This window comes from Bos taurus, chromosome 14, assembly GCF_002263795.3.
Source record: "Bos taurus isolate L1 Dominette 01449 registration number 42190680 breed Hereford chromosome 14, ARS-UCD2.0, whole genome shotgun sequence".
NCBI lineage: Eukaryota > Metazoa > Chordata > Mammalia > Artiodactyla > Bovidae > Bos > Bos taurus.
The window spans coordinates 72,467,988-72,483,628 of NC_037341.1; positions in this window are offsets into that span (position 1 = coordinate 72,467,988).

Sequence of the window (15,641 nt, forward strand, 5' to 3'; positions counted from 1 at the left end):
CGTGAACAAGATCTTTGGTGATAGACATAAACTCCAAAGTGATCACTTTCACCAGGTTCAGAATTCAGGAATCTTAAGTACGATGAGTCGTATCGAGCAGGAGGCATACTCTGAAGTGATAAAATAGGTTAAACTGATTCTGTGATTGTCTAGAAAGAGGATGAGTGAGAACTGAGTCAGTATGTCTTGGTGCTTAATGGTGTAGGTGTTGCAACCGAACAAAATTAGATTTGAATCCTAGCTCCATTATTTATTAACTGACTGATCTTGATCCTGTTATTCAGTTGTTTAGATTTTCACTTTTATGATCTGTACATAGTGACTACAAAATTACAGTTTGCTTAGCATATGAAGAGTATGCAGTCCTTATGGTGCCATATGTAGTTACTTTTATTTTTGTGATTTGTTGATATGGATAATTATTTACGGGTTATTGTCCAGGAATTTGCATAAAGACAATATGATCAAGATCATCATTGGTTCCTCACCTCATACTAGCTGAATTAGTCAGGATAGAACAGCTGATGCAACAAACAACCCTATAATTTCAGAGCCTTACCACATTTACAATTTATTTAAAAGTCAACAGTCAATTCATTGTTGGTCACTTCCCGTCCAAATGGCAACTCAGGGACCTCGATCGTTCTGCCTCTTTCCTCTCTTCCCTTCTCTGAGTCCTTAGAGTCCCACCATGTAGCCAATGGATGTGAAGAGAACGGGCGGTTGTGCACAGGAGAGAGCTAAAGGACAAGCGTGCAAGGGTCATGCCTCACTGCTCCCCACATTCTGCTGAGCAGAACTTGGTTTCTTTCTGTTTTTTGAACAGAGCTTAGTTTCTTAGTTTCCCTGGAGAAGGGAAAGGCCACCCACTCCAGTGTCCTTGCCTGGAGAGTCCCCTGGACTGTGTAGTCCATGGGGTTGCAAACAGTCAGACACGACTGAGTGACCTTCACTTCACTTAGTTTCATTAGCTGTATCTAAGTGCAAGGAAAGCTTGAACATGTCATGCAACTGTGTGCCTGGAGGAAAGGGGATAACAAGTTGGTGAACAACTAGCTTGTCTTCACCACACTATTTCACTCCTTTGGTCTTGAAAAATAGAGCAGAGCTTCAAAATTGGGATGGAGCAGCATCCAGTATTTTGCTTAGAATTTACCATCTCAACCTTCTGTGAGATTCCTTGTGTGTTTCATTCAGAACCATGAATGTAAATCCCAGCCCAAAGATATATGAGACGAGCAACCAGCTAATTCATAGGTCTTGCTCATTCTGAAAAATATGATAACTGGATTTGGCTGATTTCATATGCTGAAGACAATCCTTGCTTTAAAATAAATGGAAAGGGACCTGGATTATATTTATTTAGATGTAAAGAACAGCAATTACAAGAAATATAAATCCTCCCCATTTTAAAGGTTAAACTTCACTTATAGATTGGTTGGTTGATAGAAACAAATGGGGGTTAAAAAAAGAATCTACTGCAGCTCTCTTAGTAGGAATTACTTTAGGCCCGGTAAACCATACTGATAAGTGGTCATAATTTTTATCTCTAATTGTACCACCAAGGTCTGAAATGTCAGCATGTAAATTTTTATCCAGAGGAATTAAAAAAAAAAACTGTTTAATGAAAAATTTTAATGGGAAGTGAACACTAATACGTATCTACTTAACCTTGAAGGGATAAGTGTGAATTCTCACTAAATCAATATAAATAATACCAGTTATCTCTTGTTAGTGAAAGTGTCAAACACAGGCAATATATTTCCCACCCAAAGGTGCTCCGATTCAATTTATGATACCTTACTGATCACTCAATTGTAATTGCTCTGGCTTTTGAGTGTTGACACGTGAGACATCAGTCATTTTCAGGTATAGAAAACACAAGAGAACCTGTTCCAAGATAACCATGTCGATGATGGAAGTTTATCACAGAATTGGAAAGGACTCAAAATGACAAATCTGTAACATGAATCTGCCATGCAGACATCAGTGATAAATGATGGTACTCTTTTCCTGCTGAATCTATTCTTGACCTCAGAGTTCTTTACTTATTCCATCTCCAGTAGCAATCTCAATATATCAGAATTAACACTAGTGATGAAACAGTTTTATGATCCTTGGGCTAAACTTTGGTGGTCTCATAAAAACTATTGAAAGGGATGGAAGTTAAAAACATCCAAAGAAACTTCATTGTTGAAAGTGGGTGGACTTGAGCCTCCAACCCTCAAAAGGACCCTGGATCCTCAGACATTAAGTCACACTTGGATGGGGCTGAGCAAATTTAACTGGAGTTCTGAGGCACATGGCAGGTCTGAATTCCCTGCACACAGCAGCCATCTGGCTTTGGTTTGAGCCCAGTAGTTTGGGTTTTTCAAGGGAATAAACTAAGCTTCTTAGGCTTGTGGAGAATGACCAGAATCGCCAGACCCCAAACCAAGGGAACCAGCACAGTTTTACATTCTTGAGAGCAAGTTACCTTTTTCACAATTAGAAAGACAGAGTAAAGTTAGGCTTCCCATAGTTTAGCAAGTGAAAGCAACTTTAACTAGTGAAATTGATCCTCATTTACCCTATGTAGAATGTATCAAAGTCTCATCTGAGTGGCAATCAGGGTACATTAAAATGTCAAGGCTGAAAAAGACCTTAAAGAAAATATGGTTAGGAGGTAAACTACTTTTTAACCACAGAACTCCTGATACAGGCAAAATCATACAAGAAATTCCAATGTGCAAGGGAAGTGGTGGAGATGAAGCCAGGAAAGCAGAACCAAATCCAGCCTACTTGGCACCTTATCCTGTCTTGAAACAACTCTGCTTTATAAACCTCTGCCTCGGACCCATAAATTTAGAGATAAGGAAGCAGACTTTTATATACATATGGGATTTATAATGAATGGAGATCACTACAACACTGTGGCCACTGAAAAACACGTTAGCTTCTTTCTGTTGCAAACACCAGAGACCATGAGGTAAGGACAGAAGCAGAAAGGTTTAGAGGAGGTAAGATACATTGGGATGCCCGTGGCTTTCAAGGCAGCTTGGTGAATGACTGCTTTATGTTATTAGCATGGTCACCAATTGCCAGGAAATAACATTAACAGAGGGACCAGGTCAGGGTTTGAATTACAGGTGGGGCAACTCAACTGCAATAGACCACACTACCCACCTGGTAAAGCCAAGAAGCCAAGTTGGCATTGCTGATAGACTGGATGAACCCCAGGATAATTCATTGGCCAGGGAGTATGTATTTTGTAAATGTATTTGTTTGCTGAGTGGCCGAATAGCAAGCGCCAACTGTTTCTTTAGACCACCTTTTCCCAAAGTGTGTTTGTGGTAGTCCTGTTGTTCACCAAGGAATTTGGCTTTCCATCTTTGAAGCACATGGCAGAATTAAGCTTCACTTGTGACACTAAAGTTGGACATAGCAATATTATTTGCCTTGGCCAATGAGATTTAACAGAAAGAGAGGAATGTCACTTTCTGGAGGAATGTTTAGAAGTAGAGAATGGTTTGCCAAATATCTTTACCATTGTTGTAGTGACCATGAAAAAAAAAAATCCAACTCACACTCTTCTCCACATGAACATAGTAAATGGAACTTCCTCCTGAACTACATTAGACAAGTATTCTGAGTGATAAATAAATTTTATCATGTTAAGCCCCTGATATTTTGGGGTAACCTCTTACTGTGGGATGACCAAGCACATCTTAACTACTATGATCTTGGGAAAGATGTTCGATGTAAAATGGCAACATGGACAAATACATTTGGGACATACCAATTAACACTTTCCTACTGTAGGATTTTTGAAAGTCCTCACTATGCTGATATTAACTGTGAGTTTCCAAGAACGTAATATAGCAAGTAGCGCTTCTCTAACTTATGTGACTCCATTTTTGTTTTATCCTATGAAGATTTCCCGATGAAAGACGATCTTAGAAAAGTTAATATATATTGAAAAGGATGTAATATGCACTGGCAAATGCACCTTCACATTAGAGGAGTGTGTGTGGGTACATGCGTGTGTGAGAGAGTGAGAGGAGAGAGGACAAAAGAGGAAGTAAGAGAAAGAAATGTAGTAAGAGGAAATCTTTCCATTTTAAATCTACTTTCTGTTCTACTTCGTTTGAGTGAAGAATTTTATTAATACTTCTAAACTTAAGAACATTTCTGTTTGCTTTAGTGAGTGAATTAGTTAGTAAGGTTTTATAATTATGCCTGCTGTATGCTGCTGCTGCTTCTGCTAAGTCACTTCAATCGTGTCCAACTCTGTGCGACCCCATAGACGGCAGCCCACCAAACTCTGCCGCCCCTGGGATTTTCCAGGCAAGAACACTGGAGTGGGTTGCCATTGCCTTCTCCGTGCCTGCTGTATAGGGTTGGCCAAAAAGTCTTTTATGGAAAACCTCTAACTTTTTGGTTAACCTAGGGTATTTTTCATAATAAATAATGTAGTGATTTCAGACATGATTACACACCATGATTAAAATTCTATACTTCTTCTAAAGTTCTATGATTAGGCAAATTACAAAATTACAAATTATAAAAAGGTGAAATGTTAGATTCAGAATTAATGCTTTTTTCTAAGTATAAAAATTTATTTTTTCTCAAAAGGATAGAGCATGTCATTGTTGTTCAGTCGCTCAGTCGTATCTGACTCTTTGTGACCCCATGGACAGCAGCACACCAGGCTACCCTGTCCTTCACCATCTCCCAGAGCTTGCTCAAACTCATGTCCATCGAATTGGGGATGCCATCCAACAATCTCATCCTCTGCCATCCCCTTCTCCTCCTGCCCTCAATCTTTCCCAGCATCAGGGTCTTTCCAAAGGAGTCATTTCTTCCCATCAGGTGGCCAAAGTGTAGGAGCTTCAGTTTCAGCATCAATCCTTCCAATGAATATTCAGGACTGATTTCCTTCAGGATGGACTGGGTGGATCTCCTTGCAGTCCAAGGGACTGTCAAAGACTCTTCTCCAACACCACAGTTCAAAAGCATCAATTCTTGAGAGCACTCAACCTGCTTTATAGTCCAACACTCACACCTGTACATGACCACTGGAAAAACCATAGTTTTGACTATACAGACCTTTGTCAGCAAAGTAATGTCTCTCCTATTTAATATGCTGTCTAGGTTTGTCATTGCTTATCTCCCAAGGAGTAAGCGTCTTTTAATTTCATGGCTGCACTCACCATCTGCAGTGATTTTGGAACCCAAGAAAATAAAGTCTTTCACTGTTTCCATTGTTTCCCCATCTGTTTGCCATAAAGTGATGGGACTAGATGCCATGATCTTAGTTTTCTGAATGTTGAGTTTTAAGCCAACTTTTTCACTCTCCTCTTTCACTTTCATCAAGAGGCTCTTTGGTGCTTTACTTTCTGCCGTAATGGTGGTGTCATCTGCATATCTGAAGTTACTGATATTTCTCCCAGCAATCTTGATTCCAGCTTGTGCTTCTTCCAGCCCAGCATTTCTCATGATGTACTCTTCATATTAGTTAAATAAGCAGGGTGACAATATACAGCCTTGACATACTTCTTTCCTAATTTGAACCAGTCTGTTGTTCCATGTCCAGTTCTAATTGTTGCTTCTTGACCTGCATACAGATTTCTCAGGAGACAGGTCAGGTAGTCTGATATTCCCATCGCCTTAAGGATTTTCCAGTTTATTGTGATCCACACAGTCAAAGGTTTTAACATAATCAATGAAACAGAAGTAGATGTTTTTCTGTAATTCTCTTGCTTTTTTGATGATCCAACAGATGTTGGTAATTTGATCTCTGGTTCCTCTGCCTTTTCTAAATCCAGCTTGTACATCTGGAAGTTCTTGGTTCACATACTATTGAAGCCTAGTTGGAGAATTTTGAGCATGACCTTGCTAGCATGTGAAATGAATACAATTGTGTTGTAGTTTGAGCATTCTTTGGCAATGCCTTTCTTCAGGATTAGAATGAAAACTGACCATTTCCAGTCCTGTGGCCACTGCTGAGTTTTCCAAATTTGCTGGCATATTGATTGCAGCACCTTAACAGCAGCAGCTTTTAAGGTTTGAAATAGCTCATCTGGAGTTCTGTCACCTCCACTAGCTTGGTTGGTAGGGATGCTTCCTAAGGCCCACTTGACTTATACACAAAGATTTCTGGCTTTAGGTGAGTGACCACACCATTGTGGTTATCAGAGTCATTAACATCATTTTTGTACAGTTCTTCTGTGTATTCTGGCCACCTCTTCTTAATATCTTCTGCTTCTGTTAGGTCCATACCGTTTCTGTCCTTAATTGTACCCATCTTTGCATGAAATGTTCCCTTGGAATCTCTAATTTTCTTGAAGAGACCTCTAGTCTTTCCAATGCTATGGTTTTCCTCTATTTCTTTGCACTGTTCAGTTCAAAAGGCTTTCTTATCTCTCCTTGCTATTCTTTGGAACTCTGCATTCAGATGAGTATATCTTCCCTTTAGCTTTGTAATGTTGGTAATAAAAAGTTGATGTTTGTTTACTTCTAAAGTTAACATGACTCAGTTGTTTTTAAAGCCTTATGAAAAATCAAAGTCCCATATGATTTGCAGCTTTTAATGACACTAAAAGAGTTTGGGAAGACATATAATGATCTCAGACTATTTCAGTGTTGTTTAGTACTTGATTTTCTTTGTGCCCTAGTGAATGCAGATAAAAACAAATATACACTTTGACCAAGTTCTATTAATTCTTCTCCTCATATTCTCTTGAATTTTTCTCTATTAATTCCATTTTCAAACCAATTACAGTAGCTTATTTACTTCCCAGAGCCAAAGTAGATGTAATTCTGGAAATTATCCAGTAACCTAGAGCTACCTTGAATTCTATAACACAAGCTATCTTCAAAAGTATCTGTCACAACTTACAAGATGATCTCTAATAAGGTCAATAGGTACTTCTTAAATAATTGGGCTAAGTACTTGGGTCAAACAAGAGGCAATACAGTTATTCCTGATGAGTTTGAAATATTATTGAGAAGAAAGCACTTTCGTAAATAAAACAATTTGACAGTAATAAAAAGCAGTATAGAACCAGCTGCTAAATATTACTGGAGTCTATATAGTAATATAAAAATTCAGAGACAGGAGACAAAATGGATCACTATCAAAATGACCTACTATGTCCTGTATATCAGCAATCATCATTTAGAAAATTTAATAGAAAAAAGAGATTCAATTCATAATAGGAAAGGAAGGAAGAAAGGGGCAAAGGAGAGAGGAAGGAAGAAATTGGAATCCTTATTCACTGATGGTGGGAATGTTAAATGGTGCGGCTACTGTGGAAAACAGTCTGGCAGTTCTTCAGTAAGTTAAACATAGAATTACCATACGACTCAGCAAATTTTACTACCAGAATAAATGAAAATAGCAGTTAAAACGTGTGTGCAAGTGTTTATAGCAGCATTATTCACATTGGTCAAAAAGTGGGGACCACCCAAATGATGAATGAATAAACGTATATCCATGCAATGGGACATTATTCAGTCATAGGAAGGAATGAAATACTGATATAAACCATAGCATGGGTGGGCATTAAGAATGTTATGCTAAGTGAAATAAGCCATTCACAAGGACAAATATGTGATTTAACCCACTCCAGTTTTCTTGCCTGGAGAATCCCATGGTCAGAAGAGCCTGGTAAGTTATAGTCCGTGTTGTCGCAGAGTCAAACATGACTGTGCAACTAACACTCTGTTCCATGAAATCCATTAGAGACAGAAAGCACATTTGTGATTCCCAGAAACTGGGGAGAAGAACTGCCTAATGGGTGCAGGGTTTCCTTCTGAAGTGAGGAAAATGCTTTGGTACTAGATAATGGTGTTGGTTGTATGACATTTTGAATGTAGTTAAGGCCGCTGAATTCCACACTTCAAAATAGTTAAAATGACTAATTTTATAGTATGTTTATTTAGCCATAATAATTTTAAAAGCAAGGAAAAGCTGAAAGGATAGCAATTATTGGGGAGGATTTATATCCCTAGGTAACATAAAACTACAAAAATTAACTGAATATTGTACATGTGCTGGAATAAATGATAGACTAAGGGAGAAAAATATAACTCTTCCAATATAAGCTCAAAGTTTTAAAATATTTAGTATGTAATATAGTCTTTAGGAAGACAATTCTAATTATTTTATAAATTATTACATAGTAATTGGTGGATAAAATTAATTGATTAAAGAATTAAATGTAAAAAATAAAATCATAGAGGAACTATAAAAATATTGATGAATGCTTTATAAATTTTGAATAAAGAAAATCATTTATAAACTTAACATTAAAATATAATGATAAATGAGAAAGTTTGACTATCTAAAATGTTAAAATACATGTTTATTTAAAAACTTTATACAATAGAATCAAAAGGTAAAAGATGAATGGGAAAACACTTGCAGCATATATGACAAAGGCTTATTATCCTCGATAAATAAAAAGGGAAACATTTACGACATTTTGACATGAGTTACAAAATAGGTTTTTTTACATTCCTTTAGAAATTGCAATGAAAAAACTGAGTTTGTTTTCAGTTACTCTAGTTTTCTGTGTACCAGACCACACAGTTCTCTCAAAGCATGTGCCTTGCTCTCTCAACTCCTCAGATCTCTCTCCTCGAATGAGTGATTTGCTTTCATTATCTGCCTCTTCTCCAATCTTCCTGGGTATGCCCTTCCTACTACTGTTTCACTAGATTTCTCCATTCCAGTATCCATGGCATTAGGTATTGGTCTTTACACAGGAAGAGCTGTCTGCCTCACAGGGAATGTTCAGGCCACTTTTCCTATAGTGAAGACAACCAAGTGGAAACTGAAATAAAGAGGAAGATAATGTGGTAAACGTCATGTGACAGCAGCCACATGGTTTTTGAGCACTTTTATGATTCCCATAGGTAATTGGAAGGAGGGAACACGGGGTGCTTAAGTTCCTGAAGTGAAATAGGTATGCTCAGAGCCATGGTATGCATATATACACATATATATGTTTTTACCAACAATTCCCCCTTACAGGCTCACAAAATTGAGATATACATTTATAAGGTCAACCTACTGATTTCAGACTTGTTCAATATATTATCAGATTATGGGGAAACAGTGCTTCAGTGAGTGAAAATATTAATTGTTGCTGTTTAGTAGCTAAGTCATGTCCAACTCTTACAACCTCATGCACTGTAGCCCTTCAGGTTCCTCTACCCATGGGATTCCCCAGGCAAGAATACTGTAGTGGGGTGCCATTTCCTTATCTAGGGGGGGGTCTTCCCAACCCAGGGATTAAACCCATGTCTCCTACACTGGCAGATGGATTCTTTACTACTGGGCCACCAGAGAAGTCCTTCAGATCAGATCAGATCAGATCAGTCGCTCAGTCATGTCCGACTCTTTGCAACCCCATGAATCACAGCACGCCAGGCCTCCCTGTCCATCACCAGCTCCCGGAGTTCACTGAGACTCACGTCCATTGAGTCGGTGATGCCATCCAGCCATCTCATCCTCTGTCGTCCCCTTTTCCTCCTGCCCCCAATCCCTCCCAGCATCAGAGTCTTTCCCAATGAGTCAACTCTTCGCATGAGGTGGCCAAAATACTGGAGCTTCAGCTGTAGCATCATTCCTTCCAAAGAAATCCCAGGGCTGATCTCCTTCAGAATGGACTGGTTGGATCTCCTTGCAGTCCAAGAGACTCTCAGGAGTCTTCTCCAACACCGCAGTTCAAAAGCATCAATTCTTTGGCGCTCAGCTTTCTTCACAGTCCAACTCTCACATCCGTACATGACCACAGGAAAAACCATAGCCTTGACTAGACAGAACTTTGTTGGCAAAGTAATGTCTCTGCTTTTGAATATGCTATCTAGGTTGGTCATAACTTTCCTTCCAAGGAGTAAGCGTCTTTTAATTTCATGGCTGCAATCACCATCTGCAGTGATTTTGGAGCCCAGAAAAATAAAGTCTGACACTGTTTCCACTGTTTCCCTATCTATTTCCCATGAAGTGATGGGACCAGATGCCATGATCTTCGTTTTCTGAATGTTGAGCTTTAAGCCAACTTTTTCACTCTCCACTTTCACTTTCATCAAGAGGCTTTTGAGTTCCTCTTCACTTTCTGCCATAAGGGTGGTGTCATCTGCATGTCTGAGGTTATTGATATTTCTCCCAGCAATCTTGATTCCAGCTGTGTTTCTTCCAGTCCAGCGTTTCTCATGATGTACTCTGCATAGAAGTTAAATAAACAGGGTGATAATATACAGCCTTGATGTACTCCTTTTCCTATTTGGAACCAGTCTGTTGTTCCATGTCCAGTTCTAACTGTTGCTTCCTGACCTGCATACAAATTTCTCAAGAGGCTGGTCAGGTGGTCTGGTATTCCCATCTCTTTCAGAATTTTCCACAATTTATTGTGATCCACACAGTCAAAGGCTTTCACATAGTCAATAAAGCAGAAACAGATGTTTTTCTGGAACTCTCTTGCTTTTTCCATGATCAAACAGATGTTGGAAATTTGACCTCTGGTTCCTCTGCCTTTTCTAAAACCAGCTTGAACATCAGGAAGTTCATGTATTGCTGAAGCCTGGCTTGGAGAATTTTGAGCATTACTTTACTAGCATGTAAGATGAGTGCAATTGTGTGGTAGTTTGAGCATTCTTTGACATTGCCTTTCTTTGGGATTGGAATGAAAACTGACCTTTTCCGGTCCTGTGGCCACTGCTGAGTTTTCCAAATTTGCTGGCATATTGAGTGCAGCACTTTCACAGCATTACCTTTCAGAATTTGAAATAGCTCAACTGGAATTCCATCACCTCCGCTAGCTTTGTTCGTAGTGATGCTTTCTAAGGCCCACCTGACTTCACATTCCAGGATGTCTGGCTCTAGGTCAGTGATCATACCATCATGATTATCTTGGTCATGAAGATCTTTTTTATACAGTTCTTCTGTGTATTCTTGCCATCTCTTCTTAATATCTTCTGCTTCTGTTAGGTCCATACCATTTCTGTCCCTTATCAAGCCCATCTTTGCATGAAATGTTCCCTTGGTATCTCTAATTTTCTTGAAGAGATCTCTAGTCTTTCCCATTCTGTTGTTTTCCTCTATTTCTTTGCATTGATGGCTAAGGAAGGCTTTCTTATCTCTTCTTGCTATTCTTTGGAACTCTGCATTCAGATGCTTATATCTTTCCTTTTCTCCTTTGCTTTTCACTTCTCTTCTTTTCACAGCTATTTGTAAGCCCTCCCCAGACAGTCATTTTGCTTTTTTGCATTTCTTTTCCATGGGGATGGTCTTGATCCCTGTCTCCTGTACAATGTCACGAACCTCATTCCATAGTTCATCAGGCACTCTATCTATCAAATCTAATTCCTTAAATCTATTTCTCACTTCCACTGTATAATTATAAGGGATTTGATTTAGGTCATACCTGAATGGTCTAGTGGTTTTCCCTACTGTCTTCAGTAAGTCTGAATTCAGCAATAAGGAGCTCATGGTCTGAGCCACAGTCAGCTCCCAGTCTTGTTTTTCCTGACTGTATAGAGCTTCTCCATCTTTGGCTGCAAAGAATATAATCAATCTGTTTTCTGTGTTGACCATCTGGTGATGTCCATGTGTAGAGTCTTCTCTTGTATTGTTGGAAGAGGGTGTTTACTATGACCAGTGTGTTCTCTTGGCAAAACTCTGTTAGCCTTTGCCCTGCCTCATTCCGTATTCCAAGCCCAAATTAGCCTGTTACTCCAGGTGTTTCTTGACTTTCTACTTTTGCATTCCAGTCCCCTATAATGAAAACGACATCTTTTGGGGGTATTAGTTCTAAAAGGTCTTGTAGGTCTTCATAGAACCATTCAACTTCAGCTTCTTCAGCATTACTGGTTGGGGCATAGGCTGGGATTACTGTGATATTGAATGGTTTGCCTTGGAAACAAACAGAGATCATTCTGTCATTTTTGAGATTGTATCCAAGTACTGCATTTTGGACTCTTTTGTTGACCATGATGGCTACTCCATTACTTCTAAGGGATTCCTGCCCACAGTAGTAGATATAATGGTCATCTGAGTTAAATTTGAGATATAATACTGCAGAGGGTTATTAATATCTAGCAAAATACAGCAAGGTGTACATTTTCTATTTTCTAGGTAATAATTGCTTTCCTTAGCCCCAGTCTTAGCTTTCTGCTATTCTTTGACATTTTTTTAAGTTTCCTTTTTACCAAAGAATCCTGAATTCACAGAGGTAGAAAAGAAACGTATGGTTATGAGGGGGGAAAGCAGAGAGAGGGAAAAAATGAGAGATTGGGATTGACATAGACACATTACTATATATAAAATAACTAATAAGGACCTATTGTATAGCACAGGGAACATTACTCAGAACTCTATACTGGCCTGTATGGGAAAAGAGTCTAAATGAGTGGGTGTATGTATATGTATAACTGACCACTTTGCTGTGCTCCTGAAACTAACACAACATTGTAAAACAACTCTACTCCAGGAAATTTTTTTACAAAATTAAAAATATGAAGACTCCTGAATTATTTTTGGCCCCTGTTTTAATGCGAGAGCTAGGGGGAAATCAAAGAGAAAATAACCTAACTGGAGTCAGAAAAAAATCAATGGTATTTATGAGCATATTTGGTAAGGACTCCTGGTTTTATATGCAGCTTATTTTGTGGCTTTTACTATGCCTTTCCCATTGCCTAAAGATTCTGAGGGACTTCCCTGGTGGTCCAGTGGCTAAGACTCTGTGTTTGCAATGCAGAGGGCCCAAGTTCAATCCCGGAACTAGATCCCATAGGTTACAACTAAGGGTTCAAATGCCCCAACTAAAGATCCCACATGTTATAACAAAGATCAGAAATCCTGTGTGCCATAATGAAGATCTAGTACTGCTAAATAAATAAATATTTAACAAAAATAAAGATGCTGAGAAGAGAGAAGCTTGTGTTAAACCACAGTATTATAAGTAGGTGTTGATACAAATGTAACAGAAGAGAAAGGAGAGAGTGTAAAGAGTAGCACCAGAGAGAATAGGAGGAGGAAAGAAAGGGCTGCCAAAATCAGGCCACGTATAGTCTTATTTGTCTGGACAACATAATGATGAGGCCGCTAAAAGTACTTATGAGATTGAAGACCCAATTTCAGTACAGTCAGTCCTCATATTGGCCAGTTACCCTATCTGACTTGAGTCTGACTTGTTTCATTTCTAGAATGCCCAATAAAGGTCACCCAACTGAATACAGCTGCCTTTGAAAATGTGAGCAGAAGGTAAAAAGTGGGTTTGAATAATGAAATACAACTAGCCTGCCAAGAAGTCATCTCTACTATCAGAAACCTACACATGAGGCCCTTATTTTTATTTCTTCTTTCTAAATACATGTTGGTCTCTCATGCCCATCTTACTGATGTGTGGGCAATAAGAGTAGGCCAGTCAGAAGACGTTAAATGCACTATTTTGATTGCAACTGGCATTCTATTGATTACATGCTGTAGTGATGGTTAATGTGAAGTTTGTTGTTGTTCAGTTGCTAAGTCGTGTTTGACTCTTTGGACTGTAGCACACCAGGCTTCCCTGTCCTTCAGTATATCTCAGAGTTTGCTCAATGTCTCAGAGTGGACTCATGTCCACTGAGTCAGTGATGCCATCCAACCATTTCATCCACTGTCCCTCCCTTCTCCTCATCTCTCAATCTGCCCCAGCATTAAGGTCTTTTCCAATGAATCAGCTCTTTGCATCAGGTAGTCATAATATTGGAGCTTAATGTCAGCATCACTGTTTCCAGTGAATACTCAGGCTTGATTTCCTTTAGGATTGACTGGTTGGATCTCCTTGCAGTCCAAGGGACTCTCAAGAGTCTTCTCCAACACCATAGTTCAAAAGCTTCGATTCTTCCACATTCAGCGTTCTTTATGGTCTAACTCTCACATCCATACATGATAGGAAGTTAAGTGCAAATATTTTACAGAAGTGTATTTTGTCCCAGGAGTGCAATTTAACTAATGCTAAGAACACTAGGATCTCAAAAAATTTAAGTCAACAAAGATTGACTTTTAAATACTTAGGTAAATTGATAAAAATATTTGCCGTATAAGTTATCTTGATAAATAAGAGATAGTGGATGGCAGGAACAGCATGGTTAATTTTAATGGTAAATTTGAATTACAGTTAGAAACGAAATATTTTCCAGTTTGCCACAGTACTAACAGTATTAGAAGGTCTCACCAGTAATTACTGGAGTTGCAGAAAAGTGCAGGCTTGTGTGCTATTGTACCCAGCCTTCCAATGTCAGATTTTCCCTCCTGATTAATCAGTGAGTATGAAAACCAGATTGTTTCATTAATTCCGAGTTTTATAGTTTTGAAACATTCTCATTCTCATTGAACCCAACCACTTCAAGAAATACTGTGCATGTGTGTATGTGTGTGTGTGTGAGAATGTGTGTGTGTGATGTGGTGTTAAGAACAAATAAGACTGAGAGAATTTGATTTCTCCACACATTTTTCTTCACCAAAGTGACCACAGACCAATGAACAATCCAAAGACCGCGATACATTTAACATTTACACCACTAAAATATATCAGGATGCTTATCTGAGTTGCATGGAAGATAACAAATGTGAATATGCATTGAAAAGCGCTATAAATTCTATAGAGATTGCAACTGTTAAGTTTTACACTATTTGTTGCCTAAGAAGGTTATGAAGAGATTTTTGTTATTTTATCATTTTTTTCTTTGTTCAAAAAATAAAATTTCATTTGTCTAAAAAATGTACAAGAATAGCAGAAGGGACTATTTTACCCTTCAGTGATTTAACCTTTTGGCCAAGACTGTGTTCACATGTAAAACAGTGTACTATATCTTTCAGTTTCCAAGTTCTGTTTCAATTTCTTCGCATATTCATATTTGAGGGACAAGTCAACCCTGTGAGCATCTTTCAGCTCACATCTTCACAGTGGCTAAAAGGAGTATGCAAGTGAAGAAAAAATTAGCCCTTATCGACTGCCAAAAGTCTCTTCTGTATTGTTAAAAAAAAATGTAATTGCATTCACTGATGACAAGTGTGGGTGCATTTGGCAGACAAGGGAAAAGGACTTTGCTGTGTATCTGCTGTTCAAAAATTCTTCTCATTCTGCTAACACTTTTCCTCTTCATGTCATCAAAAATAATTTTTTACTGATTATGTTGACACCTTCATAAAGCCAGAATCTTTCTTACATCTCAGATGTAACTGTCTATCATGATCTTCATTCAAGTGCATTTTTTTTAATATAGAATATAAGTAAAAAATACTTTGTGAAACTAACAAGTTCAAGTTTTACTTTGCTTAAAGAATTTGAGTTCATATCTACGCAGGATTGGACAGGCAACACATCCATTTTCAACCTTCAAAAACTAATTTTGTCTTTCTGGCTGGTTGAAGCCCTAAAGCCATGTTAGCTTACAACACGAAGTGGTATAAAATGAGACAGTTCTAGAAGGTGAATGACTTTTGTCATTTCACTAGTGAAAGGGTGTCTTTAAGAATATTTTTTAATTTAAAAGAGATATAATCTACAACAATAAAAATGATAGAAGATAAAGATTAGAAAAGATAAAGATTCACCACAGGTGGCTTTTATGTAATAGTTGTGTTCCTGAAAGTGTAATTGGAAACC